Genomic DNA, 18,528 nt, shown 5'->3' with positions numbered 1-18,528 from the left:
AATGAACATATATTGCTTGGGTAATCAGGAAAAAAATTTTAAGTAAGAATTTGTTAAAATAACTTTTTAAAGGAAAAGAATATTGGGGCGCCTGGGTGGCTCAGTCGGTTAAGTGGCTGCCTTCAGCTGGGGTCATGGTCCCAGGATTGTGGGATCCAGCCCTGCATTGGGCTCCCTGCTCGGTGGGGAGCCTGCTTTCCCCTCTCCCTCTGCCCCTCCTCCAGCTTGGGCTCTGTCTTGTTCACTCACTCTCTGTCTCTCAAATAAATTAATTTTTTGGAAAGGAAAGGAAAGGAAAGGAGAGGAGAGGAGAGGAGAGGAGAGGAGAGGAGAGGAGAGGAGAGGAGAGGAAAGGAAAGGAAAGGAAAGGAAAGGAAAGGAAAGGAAAGGAAAGGAAAGGAAAAGAATATTGTTGCAGCTACTACCAATCCATATTACTAGACTTTTGAATCCCTTTCTCTCTCTCTCTCTCTCTCTCTCATACACACATACATACAGACACATTCCTCACAATAATGACTTCTATTATTAAACTCTACCAGGTTCCCCACTTCTGTCTTACACTTCCTAGCCTCCTTTTCTCACAACTTCCCAAAATCTTGTGTGCCATTTGAACTGTACAGGTGAGAGAGAAAGGAAGAAGATGACAACATTCAGGCATGTATTTCCTGCAAGGCTCCTGATATTATGGAAGGGAAAAAATACCCAAGTCCGTCCAAATGGCCAACAAGGCATACTTGATCTGTACCCTCCCCATGCACCCCTACCCTCCTGGCACACACACTGCTCTGATCTCACCTTACCACTCTCTCCATCGTTCTTACATTTCCTTCAGGGGTCCATGCAAATTTCATTGTATGAGGGGACACCTAACTTCGGCTTTCACCAATTCCACCAACTTGGTTTTAAGGTATAAGCAAAATATGCTTTATTAAATCTGAATGAAGCCATCATAAAGGCGAAAAATCACTCGCTAGTCAGCTCCCAAGATGGCATCCTGATATTTGGATAGTCTTCTCTGACACTGAGTAGGGCTGACCAAGGTAACCGGTAGGATACTGCAGACATGACAGTGAAGCTTCCAAAGCCAGGCCATAAGAGACATTGAGACTTTCACCATGCCCTCCTGGATGGCTCGCTCTGGGGGAAGCCAATCCCCATGCCAGGAGGATACTTGGGGGGGGGATCCTAAAGGGAAACCCACGTGGTAATGAACTGAAGCCTTCTGCCAATAGCCAGCATCAACTTGCCATTAACAAGTGTAAGGCACCAGGGAAGCAAATTGTCCAGTCCTAGTCAAGCCTTCACATGACTGCATTTCTGGCCAACATCTCAGCTATAATTTCCTGAGTGACCTGGAGCCTGAACAACTCAGCTAAGGCACTATCAAATTCCTGACCCACAGATACAATGAGGTTAAAAAAAAAAAAATCCTTACTGTTGTTTCATCCATTAAGTTTTGGGGGTAATTTGCTACACAGCAATAGGTAATTAATACACTCACTAACCTAACATTTAAATCATTTTAATCCATACAGCTCTAATCCCTTTAAGTGACCCACCCATTAACACAAATCCACCAAACTCAGGCAAAGAAGTAGACCACTGTCCCTGGGATTGTCCAAAGTACCATCTTCCACTTCTGTTCCGTTCTTCCTTGCTTTTCCTACTTCCCTAGGTCTCAAAGGTCCATCTGTCTCTATGTCTCAGTGAATGATACTTACTTCTCTTACAACAGGGTTGGGACAGATTCCAGCCTGTACCTTCTGTTAGTAACCTGTTAGTCCCCATCCAGAGCCTTGCCTGAAAGTCTCAGGGAAGACACTTACTCATTCTTGCTCCCACCCCCGCCTCTCCTACCCTCACCTCAGGATCCAGCCCTGCATGGGGAGGGGGATTGAGCATCTGAAGCATATCTGAACAAGCCTACCTCAACCTCCTGGCCAGGCCAGACTTTGCAACCTAGACCATTGTGGTGATAGACCGCAGACCCATCTCTGTAAATAACAATTTCCACGTAGAGAGAGTCAATCTTGCTCATTTGCCCTCTTTTGTTCCATAGGTACTATTTATTAATTTTTTTAGTAATCTCTATATTTGTATGCTCTTTTGACTGAGCCAGCCAGGCGCCCCTGCCCTGACTCCTTCATCACCAGTGTTCTTTCATCTCTCAGCACATTTCTGCCTCCATCAACTAGCTTGAGTTCCATCAAGAAACATTCTCTGTGGGGCACCTGGCTGGCTCAGTCGGTAGAGCATGCAACTCTTGACTTTGGGGTTGTCAGTTGGAGCCCCACCTTAGGTATAGAGATTACTTAAAAATAAAATATTTTTTAAAAAGAAGAGAAAGGAAACATTCTCCATATGTGGAAGATGAGCCCCTAATTCTAAGAGACAGCATGTGTGTCTGTATGTCTGCTTGTGTGTCTGTACGTCTCTCTGTGTGGTATGTATGCTTTGTGTGTCTGTATGTATGTTGTGTGTATGTGTGTCATGTGTGCATGTGTGTTGAATGTATCTGTATTATATTCTGTGTATATCTGTGTTGTGTCTGTACATGTCTGTATGTGTGATATGTGCATACACATGTGTGTGCTTGTGCAAGCATCCAGCTTCACCAGCCTGGGATTCATACAATCTCCCTCCACAAGGACACCCAAAATAAAACAGATTTCTAATTTGGTAAGTGTGCCATAGTTACATAAGATGTTGGCATTAAGTGAAGCTGGATAAATGGTATATAGGAACTCTTCTGTAAATCCAAAAGCTATCCAAAAAAGTTAAAAAAAAAAAAAACTATTATCCAGATTAGTAAGAAATTCAGTCTTCCCCTCTTAGGTCTAAAACTTCCTAGAGTTACCTAACTTTTGTTCAAAGGCACCACTCTGGTTTGTGACTTGCTTACCATTAGAGCTGGAGTCAGGCTTGATGCCTGCATAAGTACAGTCCAGACGGATACTCTCTAACTTGAGAAATTGGCTTCCCAATTGGCTAAATCTGCAGTGTGATCGCCACCGATCCAGATCCCCTTCCACACTTAGTATACCAGAACATCTTTTAAAAGATAAAAATAAAAGAGAATTCGTAGGGGAAAAAAAGAAGAAGAACGGGGGCACCTGGTTGGCTTAGTCAGTGGAGCATGAGACTTTTGATCTCAGGGTTGTGAGTTTAAGCCCCACGTTGGGTATAGACATTACTTAGAAAGAAAATCTTTAAAATTTTTTTTTCAATAAAAAAAAAAATAGGGACACCTGGGTGGCTCAGTCGGTTAAGGTCTGACTTTGGCTCAAGTCATGGTCTGGGGGATTGAGCCCTGTGTTGGGCTCTGCGCTCAGCGGGGAGTCTGCTTCTCCCTCTCCCTTAGCCCCTCCCCCTGCTCATGCTCTCTTTCTCTTTCTCTCAAATAAATAAATAAAATATTTAAAAACAACAACAACCAGAAGATTGAAGGGCCAGCAGCTAATTTAGGGCACAACTACATTTTTAAGAAACCAGAGGAGGTGATGGGTCTTATGACTGACTTTGGATGTTCAGCTCTAGGCTGAGCAAAGGGAGGGGCCAGAGGAAGAGCACTGAACTGCCTGCTTAGTGGACTTGGGCCTTAGGTATTGAAATCCTCCCTAGACCTGTGTGTTGCCATGGGCTTGGTATTTTACAGATGGCTATTTTGGGTTTAAGTATTCTTTCTTCTACCCCCACCCCACAAGTCAATTAAGACTTCTCTGGAGAAGAGTGGATCTGCCCTGCCTGCTAGGCTGGAAACAAAGTGCTCAGCTCCTGGGGGGAATGTGGTCTTGTCCTCGCTCTCAGCTCACTAAGCAACCTGTTGACAAGCTTATAATTACCAGAACTGTGTGCTACACAATGAATGTTCTTGGGGATTTTAATGATCGAAGTGAATGAACATGCTTCAACATTTGGAAACGTGCTTGAGAAGAATAATTGCTTTAAAGTGTTTCATAAATTGTTGCTAGGAGACCACATCAAGATGGGCCTTTTTACTTACAACTTGAAGTTCAACTGGCAGGAAATTCTCCCATTCAAAATATAGATAAGCAAACAGAACAATTCAAAAAAGAAAAAAAAAAAAAGAAATCCACTAGCTGCTAGAGAAAATCTGTCACCTGAAACAAAATGGAGAACAAGAGGCAATGTTGATGACAGTTAAGAACTTGCATCTCAGTTCTTACTAGTTATATGATCTTGGACAATTCTTTTAATGTCTTCTATCCTCAGTTTTATCTGAAAAATGGGGTTATCAATAGCTCGCCCATAGGATCAGAGATCACGGAACATGTAAATGTACTCAGCATGTGATACTCTATATTCTATTTAATTATTTATATGTATTTGTTCTGAAAGGTTTTGAGGTAACTTACAAAGCTATTTCCTATCTTAGTTTCTGTTCCCCAAAAGCAGCCCCGACGTAAAAATTGGGTATAGGTGGCCTACTTGGGAGGTAACCCCAGGAAGTTGAAATGAGACAGTGAAGAAAATACGATCGGAAAGGGAAAGTCGATAAAAGGTGCATCAGTGACTAGGAAAGCCCACTACAGATCAGTCTCTGAAGGAAACACTCTGAAGAACCATGTAGAACACATCTCAGGAAACCTGTGCTGCGGGATGGGGAAATTGAGCCATTTATCCATGACTCTTTCCTCTCAGTGGTTGAGGGTTGCCCCTGGGAGCCTTAAATAACCAGCACCTCCACAATGCCCTAAACAGTCTAGTAATTTCTGGTGGAATAGGAGAAAACCCTCAGGAAGAGAAGCAGGAAATCACGGGCATGTGAGGTAGGAACGTGCCAGTGTGCCCAAGAACTATTCCACCCATATGCACGTGAACTCAGAGGTGAACTGAAGGGATATGGGTTGGGACATCAACAGAATCTGCTACCCTTAGGATTCAACAAGGTAAAATTAGTTGATGACAAAATTGAGGTCATATAAAACAGTTATTTTGTAAATGTTGCTGAATTTAACAAAAGGTTATTTTGTAGCAAGGCTGGCAGTGATGACTGATAATATATTTTTTTTCTTTTTTCTAGACTTCCAGTCAACAAAATAGTCTGGATCTTGGGCAAAGTTTCCATATTAGTGTGGGCAAGAAATGCTTGAGCAAACCCTTTATATACGGCAATCTTTTGTTGACCAAGGTCTAGGGAATCTGAAACATTCTTATGGGGCTCAACTATGGCTGGACTTCAGACTTCAAGCATTAAATTTGAATTTAAATTTAAATTGTATTTGGAAATTACATTCCTATTCTGCATGGGTCAGGAAGGAAGTCCTTCAGCTACTTCCTGTCTAGCAGTCCCTCCTCTGCCTGACAGCTGTTTGCCATCTGGATCATTAGCAAGTTGGGCAGGGCTCAAACTCAGCACTCACTCAGAGTGGAAGAGCAAAAGCAGTTAAATGTTATCCTCCAAAGTTTTGTCAGCATGTCTGTTCCCCACCCAGTGCTGAGAAGAGCTTTAGCAGCATCACGATACCCCCACAGGAACGGAAAGCCATGTTAGCAGCAGAGACAGGAAACAAGGGGATAAGGCAGGTCAATACCCCAGAAGGGGGCCAAAAAGCCTGGCAATCCCTCCCCCTAGAATCCCAATCTCCAGCTCCCGCCTGGAATGAGAAAGTTGAGATATGGAAAGGAAAGAAGTCAAATAGGAAGAAAAAATCAGCAGGAGAGACATAATCAGACGTTATATGCCTCCTGATGGAAGAATACAACACCACTTACGAAGGAGTCTGGCTAAAAAACCGAACCTGAGTTTGATCAAGACTCTAGTTTTAACTACCAATGTACAAGAAACATAGAGGACAGAGTAACATGTTAAATGCCACTGCAGGAATGAATGCAAAATCCAGACTGTGGGAGACTCTATACAGCGAATCACCAGGTTTCAACAAATTTAAAGAAACCTATAGACTAAAAGAGACTTAAAAGGTAGATTCATTAATTGAAATGTGTGCATCTTACTCAGATAATAAGGATGATTTTAATCTTTATTCAAGCAAACTATAAAAATTACGAGTTTATGAAAAAGGAAATGTGAATACTGACCAAATATTATGACATTATGAGTAATATATTTTTAATTACTTGGGTCAGTGATAATAGTAGTATTTTCAAATAGACTCCATATCTTTTAAGGATACATAATTAAATGTTAAAGGTGAAATTATAGAATGTCTAGAATATTCTTTAGAGAGAATGTGGTGGTGGGAATGGATGTGCAGGCTTGGTTATGAGTCAATGATGGACACCTGGGGCTCTTAAGCTACTTTGTCTACTTTTGGGTGTGTGTGAGAGTCTTCACAATAAAAAGGTAAACATAAAAATGAAACGACTCAACAAAACCCAGCAGGGAAGTGAGCTACCTTCAGGTGGTGACCAGGAGGCATGTAAAGTCTGTTTCTGCAGGAGGTGTCTTTTGGATCTGAGATCATGTTCTGCTTATAAGGAAGCTTTGGCTTCCCAGTTCTAACAAGGATGGGGGTGAGGTCCAGCGTGCAGGGAACAGGATGCAATTTCTCAGACTGACTATTTGAGAGGGAGAGAGCGAGCATGCGTAGCACCTGCTACATGAGCTTCCCCTGGCTGCAAAGTATCACAGAGTGGGTGGGAGGGAAGTGGGAGAGGAAGAAGCTGACTCCCTGCTGAGCAGGAAATAGATTGCCTGTCTCAAGACCAGGACCCTGGGATCATGACCAGAGAGGAAGGCAGACACTCAACCGACTGAGCCACCCAGGAGCCCCACTCAGATTGACTCTTGATCTTAGGGATCTAGCCCCCTGCCTCGTGGCTTTCACTCCACTCCCAGGGGACCAGCCAGGAGTTTTCCATTAAAACGAGCTTTCTACCCCAGACACGTAAGAGTGCCAGAGTTACTGCTGCAGGTGTGGCTACATTTTTACTGTGTTTGAATTCTCAAAGTAACCTGGAGCCATGTAAGTTTCACGACACTAAAACTACGTCATGAAGCTAAAAATACCACCAAGAAATAATATACTAACAATAATAATGATGACAGCGAGGCACTGAGCTAAACACTTCATATGTATCACTTGCCACAACCTCACAACTTAGCTTTGATTCCTATCTCTGTTCTACAGACAAGGAAAGTGAGCCTTGAGTTATGTAATCACCGGAGGTTGCACAGCAGAGATGGAGCTGAGAGGGACTCAAACTTGCGGCATCAGTTCGCCCGGGCTGCAAAGTATCACAGACTGGGTGACTTAAACAGCCCCAAGTCATTTTCTCACAGTGCTGAAAACCAGAGGCCTGAGAGCAAGGTGTCCCCAGGGTGGATTCCTTTTTAAGGGCCATGACGGAAGGATCTGTTCCCGTCCTCTCTCTTTTCCAGGCAAGCCATTTTGATCTCTGAGAACCTCATCTTCCGCCTCAGTTCTCCTGACTCTCAGGCCTCTGTCTGTTTGCACAGGCTAACCTCTCTGCCTCGAAGGCCTTTCCTCATACATCTGCTAACTCCTCCTCTTCATCCTCCAAAGCTGTCAGCAAGGACCACCTCTTTATGGAAGCTTTTCCTAACCTGCCAGACTCTTCCGAGTGTCCTAATGCCATGGTTTTGTTACTGGATCCTAAAAGTCTCTCATCTAGAGAGACAGGCACACTGTCTCAATCTTATGGAATCCCCAGCTCTGGACCTGGCACATCAAGTTGTGGAGGGAGCGTTGGACCCTTCCATCCCCGGCCTCGCTTAAAGCCAGCAACACCGCAGACCCCTTCGTGCTGATTGTTTGCTGGACCTTGAACAATCCCTGCGGCTTTGTCCTCTAGCCTTTAAAAGCTGTTGATTTCCATTGTCTAATCATCCTCTGACTCGTGGCTCCCCAAGCCCTGGGCACCATGCCCATTTCTCCAAGCCTGCTGGTACCCTCAGCCTGTCATGTCACAGCATGATAGAATAATCCTCCTTTTACCTGCTTCTGTCGGTGCTCCTTCTCTATCACCGTGGGCAGGGGCAGGACAGTGGACTGTGTGTGTGAGCGTGAGAGAGAGAGAGAGAGAGCACCATACTGGCTTAAGCTAAACACACACACACATGCAAAAAGCATAGGCATGGCGGGGGCTTACGAAACTGAAAAACCTGGGGGCTCTGTTCAGCTTCAGTCCACATACCAAACAACCTCCTCACCAACCTCCACAAGATAATCACGCATGCTAAGCATTTCATTCACTTAGTATATTTTAGCAAAGATTCGTGCATCACCGTGAAGGGTTACATCGTGCAGCAGACACCCCTCTGCTGTTGCACTGTGGTTGCACACTCTTCCCCCCCACCTTCCTGCCCTCCCCCTTCTCCACCCTCTCTTAGGAGCAATATAATTCCCCTCCTTGCCTCATGCAAAGCAGTTTAACAGACATTTTTCCTTGATGGAGAAGGCCCTTGGGACTTCACCTTCCACCCCAAATGTCATTTCAAAGTATTTCTTCTAATCGAATAGAAAGCTCTCCCTAAGGGAGCTCTGGTGACCAACATTTTCTCCACCTCATTACTTGCCAGTCCTCACAGTTCTGCCGTTTGGATAAAGCTTGTACCTCAGGCCCTGAACCAGAAGAGTTGATGATTAATAGAGCAGAGGGCTTACTTACAGGAAAGCCTCCCTTGGGTGAGAAGCCTGTCTAATTCATCCCACCGAGTCACCACGGAGCCCAGAACAGTGGCTGGCACACATAATGGGTATTTGATACTGTTTGTGGAATACAGAGTAGTTTGAGTGATTAACCAGCATCTCTTATGAGACAGGCGAAAGATGATACCCAACATTTGGAAAACAGCAGGGCTTAGGAGGGCCCAGGAGGGCCAGAGGCCAGGCGAGATGTGTGTGAAAGGAGTCATTAACATTTCTTCCCTTGGGTAGAAGGTGGTTTCTTATACCTAGAAAATGTGTCCATTTCTCTGCATTTGGTGCCTTCTGTAACTACATATTTTTTATATCCTTGCTTTTTATTCCATTATATATATAACTACATGTATCTTTGTTTTTCATTTCATTTATTTTGAAAATACAAGCCCGTGGGAGCTATTTTAAGAGAATTTAGGTGTTCTGAACTGATCCAAGTGAATTTGGCCGTTTGGCAACTGCCAGGCTCCTTGGATAAATATCAGCAGCCTCTGGGGCTTACAGATGGGAGGCATACACCCTCTACCCTACAACCTCCATACCAGGTGAGGTCTTAAGACCAGATTCTGCCAAAACTACAAGTTTTCACTAGCTAGCAGGTATAAGAACAGTCCTACGACTGGTTCTTGAGGCTTTGGGGATCCATTCTCTGTCTTAGGCACCACAAATAATGTAAGCATGATCAGTTCTATAGTAGACACAAGATGATGACAGGACCAGCCAGCCTTTTGTAGGGTCAAGCCACAGACTTCGTGAAGGAGAAATATATAGGACCAAGGGAACCCTATACCTCAATCACTGTACAAAAAAGTCTGACTCGTGAGCCTGCTGGAGCCATTTACTCATCCATATAAGAACAGTAGGGCTTCTATCTTTCTAACCAACCATATGCCTTGGACCATCGTTCATTTTACCTATTCCAAAATATTTCTAACATTCCTTATACGAATTAAAAACCTTCAGGTGAGATTTTGATGAAGATATTTGAAGTGTTGGGTTGTTAATTCCTGATGAGAGAATTTCAAAAGCTAACCACCTGTCCCAGGGTATATATTTGAGCTTTTTTGTACACACATATATTACACCATGTGTAAAAAGTATTTGTAAAGTAAACGACTATGCAGACAATGTAAAAAATAGTATCTACTATTATTTTTCATCTAAATTAAAGAACAGTATCTATTCCATGATAGGACAGAAGCTGTAAGGTCCTAAGGGGCCCCTTTTGGTAAGGACAGTAGCAGGAACCCAAGTTGGAGAACCTCAGGGAAAAGAAAAGATGCACAGATGGAGTCTAGCTGAAGGTCAGCTGATGGTCCAGAACTTTCCTCTGCTTAAACATAAATGACTTGTGTTTGTTTTCATGTTGGAGGCTGTTCCATCCTCCCTGGACTTGAAAGAACTAATTTCAGTCCTCTTTTTATAACTCCCCTCTTTCGAGGGGGCGGTTTATTCTCCTGCTGTCAGCACAAATGTAAAAATTAGGAACACATCTGATTGCACCTGTAGTTACCCACTTGCAGCCACAATTAGCCATAAGCACTCTCCAAAAATGGCAAAAGCAGTTAAGCATGCTGCAATTAAGTAATTGTGGGCATCATTAGTTGCATCGTTAGTCACATGAGTAACTTTTATGGTCGCCATGACTACCTTCTGATACCAAATTACTCACCCAACGAGGGAGCACTTGGGCTGAAAACTGACCCCCCCTTCTCTAATTTTGTGAAAATTGTGTGCTTTTTTTCTAATTATTTCACACATGTGAATGGGGAATGTTTGCAAATACAAACTATTCATGTCAAACCAAAAAGAAATGGTCACCCGGGTGCTGTGTTATCTGTTCATCTTTTTTTTTTCATTTGACATATAACAAAGAAAAGCTAGCTCTCCCCCCCTCCCCCCCGCCCGGGGAAAATAACTCACTTGTGGTATCTAGGTGACAATATAATCTTTCATTTGTATATTCTGTCTAATAAAGAAGGTTTATTTTATACCCTAGTTATAATTTTCCAATTTGAATATCTGGTACAAATTTTCAGTTGGAGAGCTTTTACTTCCTGTTTGAACTGAAATGATTAGATCTTTTTCCCACAGATTTTTAATCTGAAAGGGAAATGGGCCCAGACCTAGGAAGATAGTTCCTGCTTGGAGAATGATGATCTGTGGAAATGTCATTGAGAAATGTATTCTTAATGAGTCACCAACCTGAGAATGAAACATCATGTTTTTCAAAATCCCAAGAAGTATATATTCATACACTAGACCAGAGTAGGGTAGAGAGATGCATCTTTAAATTTACATTTATTTATATAATAATTTCAGCATGATTGATATAACAACAGATTAATCATCCCTTACTAAATAGCATGTTTCAGATTTACCCATCCCAGAGATGAGCAGCTAGGACCTATCAACCCCATGTAAGTGTTTAGGAAATAGGAAGAGATAACTGAATAGCTCATAGTCCATCATGCGTCTATTGGCCTTGTTTGCCGTTTGAAGAGCGGGAAGGTTCTACAGGGCTTTCTGAGCCTTGTAACTTTGGATAAAGAAGGAGCTCTGTCTCTAGAGCAGTTCTGTCCATCAGAACTTTCTGTGATGATGGAAATGTTCTGTATCTGAGGTGTCCAATATGGCAGTCACTACTCACATGTGGCTAGTGTGTGCTTGGAACAGGACTAGAAGGACTGACAAACTGATTTTAAATATTATTTGATGTCAATTAATTTAAATGTAAGTAGCTACATAAGTCTAGTAGCTACCGTCTTTGTATAGCACAGCTCAAAATACATGACTACAACCAGAAAAGGAGTCAACGGTGGCTCCAAATATGATCCAAAAGTATGGTGAATGGACAGAAAAGTATTCGAATCCAAAATCCCAGGCCATGAATTTGGCTTCACCACCTCCTAGCTATATGATCTTAAATAAAACACTTGTTTCTTAGCTCAAGTTATGTTTTAAAGATATCATTCTGATGGTAGGGTGGAGTTTGGAGGGAAATCAGAGATCCCAGTGAACCAGCTTTTCTTCCTACTGCCTGGGTGTCTATGGTCTATACTATAGAAGGCTGTTCAGGAGAGAACACTGAAGGAGAAACAAAATGGGAAATACTCTTACACAAATTAGGACCCTCCTGACTACAAGTAGCAGAAGAACCTAACCTAAACCTGCTTTAAGCAAAAAAAGATACTGTGGATCCATATCTTAACCCTTAGACCTAGCGCTGGCTTCAGGCAAGTGGATTCAGGCTTCAATTTAAGTCATGTGGATTTAGTTCCTCTCCAGTCTTTTGGTTTTGCCTTCTGTTATGCTGGTTTCAGCCTTGGGCTCTATGGGGTAGCAATATGGCAGCAGCAAACCAAGTACCTATAAACTCTCAAATCTACCTTCAGGGTAAAGAGCGAGAGTCTCTGTTGCATGTGGCTTATAAAAACCCTTCCTTATGGCTCATTGGCTCTGAAACAACTAACTAGCCAAGTCTGAAGTCTGTGGTCCCCTCTGGAACCTGCGGTTGGCTCAGCCTTGCCCCAGCCATAGGAGCTGACAATGCAGGAGGGGGAGTTTCCCAGAGGTAAAGCGGAATACTTCTAGAAGGAGGGTGAATTGATGAACCGCAGCAGAAAACAACAGATGTCCTCTAGAGACTTGCTTCCACGACTTTGAAAGACTAAAGCTCTGACCCCTTGAGTAATCATAGCAGCCATGAATCCAATTCAATTAAATTCTACTAATTCCAAAACACACCTTAAGAGTACCTGGCAGCCTTCTATTCTAACCAGATGCTTGTGGCAGCCATGAGCAGTTATCTTATGTTGGAAATGTATCTGGCCTTCCACCTTCCTAAGTGGTATTACTTATACAACAGATCGGAGTTAGTATTTTCGACCAGCTGTGTTCTGGGATTTTGTATCCTTCAGGGATTGTGCTAAGAATGAACAGTAGTTCTTCAGAGATTCAACTTGCACTTGATTGAATGACTTGACTGGCAGAGATCCCAAAGGTCATTCATTCATGCTGGTAATACTGCTTGGAAACCCAAAACATATTCTGACAGTTTTCTTTCTTTACTCTACTTCCAGGAAAAAGGAAGAATCAGGAAGTAAAGTAGCTGTTTCTTCATTCATTCAATAATAATTATGACACTACTGTGTGCCTGGAATGGTTGTTGGCACTGAAAGAGCCTTCAAGAAAGCCGGATACTATATAACAGTGTTGTGGGTTTAAAAAAAACAAAAACAAACAAACAAACACTAGCCTTCAAATCAGAGGACCTGAGTTGAAATTCTGACTTTGCAAGTAATTATCACTGTGATTTAGGGACAATGGCCTCATTTGGAAGATTTCTAAAAATCCCTTGAGTTGGAAAACTGATTCCAAGGAAAGTTAGATCCCATCACAATGACTAAGGTTTGCCATCTGACCTTAGAAAACTAAAAGTAAAACACACCCCCTCCCCCTCAGAATTCAGCACACATACCTCTTCTGGGATTCAGGTTGAGAGGATCAAATTAAAATAGGAGATACAAAAGGAGGTTTTCATTAACTCTTAGAAATTGTTTTCTCTTTGGGACCAGCTTATTAAGAAAGAATCCTCAGGAGCCAGGGCACACCCCTACCGCAGGATGGGGTCCAGAGAAGGAAGGGTCTTCCTGAATGAGCAGCAATTCAACAGCTGGAAGGCCCTGTGGAAGAACATTCCAGGCCTTTGACAGGCTTGAGGCAAGGCAGAGCTGGAACTGGGAGATGGACAGAGGCCGTGGTGATCATTTACTCGTCTGGAACCTCAGGTCTAGGAGCAAAGGAAGGCTGGTTCTGCTGAAGTAATCACACTTTCCCCAGGTTGGTTTTGCATTATCCACAATCTCAGATTCTCTGAGTTCCAGAATCCTGACACCAACTGGTTGTTTAAAATCCCTGTGAAGGGGTGCCTGGCTGGCTCAGTTGATAGAGCATGCAATGCTTGATCCTGGGGTTGTGAGTTCAAGCCCCACATTGGGTGGTGAGATTACTTTAAAAAAAAAATTAAAAAAAAATAGAGCATGTGGGAATTACTACAGAGTACGCACACTGGCTATCATTGAGCCAGGTGATTCCGATATCATTAGAAGCCTACCAGAACAGACTGGTGAAAAGTAAATCACGCAAAATTTTTCCTTAATAAAACTGGCCACAGCTTGTTTTAAAAACAAAACAAAACAGAAAATAGAAAAAATAAAATAAAATCCCTACCCTGCAAGCTAGAGCAAAGGTTACCAGGTCCCCAGTGTTCTTGGCCTACCATGACTTGGATGACGCCTCCAACCTGTAGGTGAGACCTCGGTGGTGGAAGGGAGCCCTGACCTCTGCACCACACTCGCCTGAGCTGAGAGATGAGAAGTGCAGGTGGCCTGCCCCTCCATTTCCCTTGACTGGGAGCTGAGAGGAAAAGGAATTCCATTTTCTTGGTGATAACCTTCCCAGATTGGAGCTTCTGTCATAAAGCCAACGTGGGAAGGGGGAAGAGAGAGGATTGCGCTGTTCTTATCAAGAGCTAATAGATTTTCTTTTCTTTTTTTTTAAGGTTTTATTTATTTTTTCGTCAGAGAGAAAGAATGAGAGAGCACAAGCAGGGGGAGCAGCAGAGAGAGAGGGAGAAGCAGACTACCCTGCTGAGCAAGGGGCCCGACATGGGACTCGATCCCAGGACCCTGAGATCTTGACCTGAGCTGAAGGCAGACGCTTAACTGACTGAGCCACCCAGGCACCCTTCTACAGATTTTCTTTAACAAAGTTTTCCTCATTTGCTGTATACCCTTAGGGTGACTTCCAGAGATTTCAATGGTTGAGATAGATATGTATATCACGAGTCATGGTTATTTCTCTGAGAAGGGGGTCCATAGAGCTCCTCACATCACCGTTCCAGAAGTGGAGCTCCTGAGGGTTCTAAAGAGGGGTTTTAAGCATGACCAAAAGATCCCTCTGGCTTTTGGGTGGAGAATGGATCAAAGGGAGAACAGAATGTAAGCAGATGCATCAGTTAGGAGATAAATAGAACTGCCCAAAAGAGACGTTAACAGTGACTCAAGTGGTGGTGTGCAGATGGTGAAGTGGACGGCCACCATATGTATCTTTTGTTCGTCATTGTAATCTCAGCACTTGGAGCTTAGTAGGTCCTCAATAAATATTTGTTGAATCAAAGATTGAATGGCTACTGACAACTGTCATCTTTGGAATTACATTTACACATTTTCTTTTCTTTTTTAAAATTTTATTTATTTATTTGAGAGACAGAGAGAGAGATAGAGAAAGCGCACAAGGGCAGGAGAGGGAGAAGCAAACTCCCCTCTGAGCAGAGAACCTGGTGCAGGGCTCGATCCCAAGGTCCCAGGATCATGACCTTTAACCAACTGAGCCACCCAAGCGCCCCTCATTTACACATTTTCAAGCTTCCCATCATTGACTTCTCTTTTACTCTGATTCTGGAATATGACAAGACTTGTTTTGTGGAAAGAGGTGAAAAGTTATAGTAGGAATTCTTGTATATCAAGAAGTTTTTGTGTAAAGTTTTGTGGGTCATTTCATCTGAAGCAGGAAAGCTTCACGGAAGAGAGGACATTTGATCAGGGCCTTAAAGGATAATGCTGGTAATGCTATCAAGGAAAACAGGGAAAATCTCAGATTCTGCTGACTACTTTTTTAGAGGAAAGAAACATTTTAATTAGCAGAGAGCCTCTGGAAAACTGGCTGCATTTACAATCCTAATAAATTTATCCTTGTCCTTTCCTCAGTGTCCTTAAATGTAAATTAGGGAGGAGAGTGATCTGATCTGTACAGATCCAACCAGCCCTAACATTCTAAGAGTCTACGTACCCAAGAATGGAAATCTGCAAGGAATAAATTATGAAAGGAACAAAATGCTCTTTCTACCAGATGCTAAACTTGAACTAGGACCAATGGATTTATTTGGGTATGTTTTCTCCCTCTTGCCATTGAACTTCACAGATGTGGAAGGGAGTTTAGAAGAGAACAGGGGAAATATGGTTTTATTGAGCAAAAAAAATATATTATTTTGGTCATTGGCAGAGATTTTTAAAATTCAGCAACATCTAAAGGAATCAACACTAGCCAAATCTGCTGCCCTTTTCCTGTACTTCTTTGATTTCTAATCATAATTTCTATTTGCAATTGTTTTTAAAACATATTTTGGAAGTCAATTGATCCTTTGAAAACCTTATGAAGTATATGGGCGCCCTCTGACACACATGAAGCGAAATGCACATATTCACAAAGTAATGCATAGAAGAGGTTCCCCAAACTTTAAGGGCCCAGGGCTCCAGAATAAGTTTATAATGTGATTTACAGTTTTCAAAAGACATTTTAAAATCTTGACGCTTGTAACTCTGTGAGTGAAGCAATATTAGCCCCATCTTCCGTATGAAGAAATTGGACCTCAGAGGAGTTTACTACTCATCTTTTTCTAGGAAGGCAAGAGAAAACAAGTCAAGGCAAGGAGGATGGAAATCAAAGCCCAGGTTCTGCCCAAGATTAGTTCTCTAAGGGGAGACCCCTTCATCCCAAAGAAAATGGTGCACCAAAGGGTTGCACCTTTTCCCACTTCAGGGACTACAAGAAAATAGCCTTGTTTCTGAGCCCCAGGTTGGGGAGGGAAAGATTGAAAAGTTGTAGCAAGTTGCCCTCAAATTTGCAGCCTAACTTCACATCATTGAATTTGGTTGGTCCCCCAAAATTGCAACTTCTGAATTTATTTTAAAATAGTCCTGGATTGGCAATACCATTGAGCACATGGCAGAATCAAATGTATATTCTCTCTAGAGGAAAGCACCTTCGTCCTAGACCACAAAGGACCACACATCTATTTTTTCAAATACATAAGCAGCACACGGTCAAAAATAATCAAGCACACAGGCAAGGCACCATGAGTAAGATCCTTTAAAAACAGGAGGACACATATACAACATAATTAGATTTTCACAGATTTCTGATGTCAGAATTATGAGACCCAGGATATGAAACAATTATGCCTACTATGTTGCTATTGTTATTTGTTGTTGCTTCAACAGCTGGGGAAGGGTATTTTTAAAAAGTTCTGGAGAATGCCCACTTCTGATTGGAGAAAAAGGATAAGGAACAGGAAACTCTAAAAAGTAGTCTAACATATTTGAAAAGGGATGTCTATAAAAATTACAATAGCCAAAAATAAGCACCTGGTAACTGATTAAGTATAATTAAATAGAGCATAAATGAACTAAAAATAGGCCAGAAGAAATTACCCGGAATGTCACATGACAACTAAAAATATGGAAAATATGAGCATTAAGAGACATAGAAGATAGAATGAGAAGGTCTGATGTACATGCCGTTGAATTTCCAGATAGAGGAGACAGAATATTTGTTATGCCTCTTCTATTGCTTTGTTTTTTATTATAAAATTAAGCGAGCATGAAAGAAAAAACTAGAGAAATAATACTGTAAACCCCATACACCCATCATCCGGATTCCACAATGATTAAGACCTGGCCACATTTGTTCATTTTCTTTCTTTTTCTTTATGCCTTTCTTTGTTGGTATATTTAAAGCAGTTCCCAGCGTTCCTATCATTCTGCCTCTAGAGGCAGTATTTAAATATTGAATGGCTGAGAATTTTCCAAAACCAGTAAGAGACAGCATCTGCACAGATTCAAAAATTCCAACCATTCCCCAGCAGGATAAACAAAAAGAAATCTGCATCTGGACATTCTGTACAGAAACCACAGAGGACCAAGACAAAAAAAAAAAAAAAAAAGTCTGAAAAGTGGCTTACCCAACCTGCTTAAGGCCATGTAGCCAATAAAAAGACAGTCAAGCCTCCTTTTGGGGTCATTTCATTCTAAATGCATCATCTTTCCTCTCTAATACTACATGTAGAGCAGCGCAAAAGAGCCCACAGTGACCACTGAGCTGAGTGCAAACAGGCAAGGCATACAGGCTCATTAAGCGACCCACCTCGAAATAACCGTAGGCCCTAACTGACCAGTTACACCCAGGCACAGTTCTTAAGATTATGAAAAGGGAAAATTCCATATGTCCCCAGTACTCTCTCACTCTGCCTTATAACTGTGGCCCCTAACCACCGACTGTCACAGATAGTCTCTCCATGGCTGTCCTGTCCCCTGCTCCCTTGCAGTGTATTCAATAAAGTCCTATCTCCTCTGTTCTGTCTTGAATTCTTTCACAGCCCACGAGGTCAGCCTCCACTTGCTCGGGCTGCCCCGCACTACATTAATCTAGTATAGTACATCTCTATAATAGTAACCCCTTGCTCGGGCACCATTCAGAGAGTTAATATATCGACATTGTCCCACACTGTTGAGTCCACAAGAACTAACACCCATTCCTTTACTGATCTCTTTTCACCTAAGGATTGGGACTAGGCGGGGACTTCAGGCTCCATGAGTTTGTGTCTTCATTTTATAGATGAGAAAAGTGAGCCCCAAATGAGGAGCTGCAGCTAACATACCATTACCTAGACATTTGGAAACCTTATGCTGGTGAGTAATGAAAATGGCTAGTTTTACCCCAAATTTCTGGAGTAAGCTAGCTACAAGGAACTTTTGACAAGATGGGAAAAAATGTTCCAACTGACTAGAGAAATTTGGGCTGTGTAAATATTTCTTTCCATAATCTCCTAATGAGAGAAAGGAATTGGATGTCCTTATAAAAAAAGGCAATCAAAAGAAGTAAATGAATCTCTTTCCCCGGGAAGGTTAGCAACAATCAAAGAACTGGTAGAAAACCACTAACGGGCTGAGGGGGAAAGAAGATGTGAGAGAAGACAATAAAGTGACATTGAATTTCAGCCTCGTTCACACATGGTTGGGAAGAGTGAGCGGTGCACAAC

This window comes from Ursus americanus, chromosome 18 (genome assembly GCF_024610735.1).
Source record: "Ursus americanus isolate L20-20 chromosome 18, mUrsAme1.1.p, whole genome shotgun sequence".
Classification (NCBI taxonomy): domain Eukaryota; kingdom Metazoa; phylum Chordata; class Mammalia; order Carnivora; family Ursidae; genus Ursus; species Ursus americanus.
Note: the sequence above shows the minus strand (reverse complement) of the source record.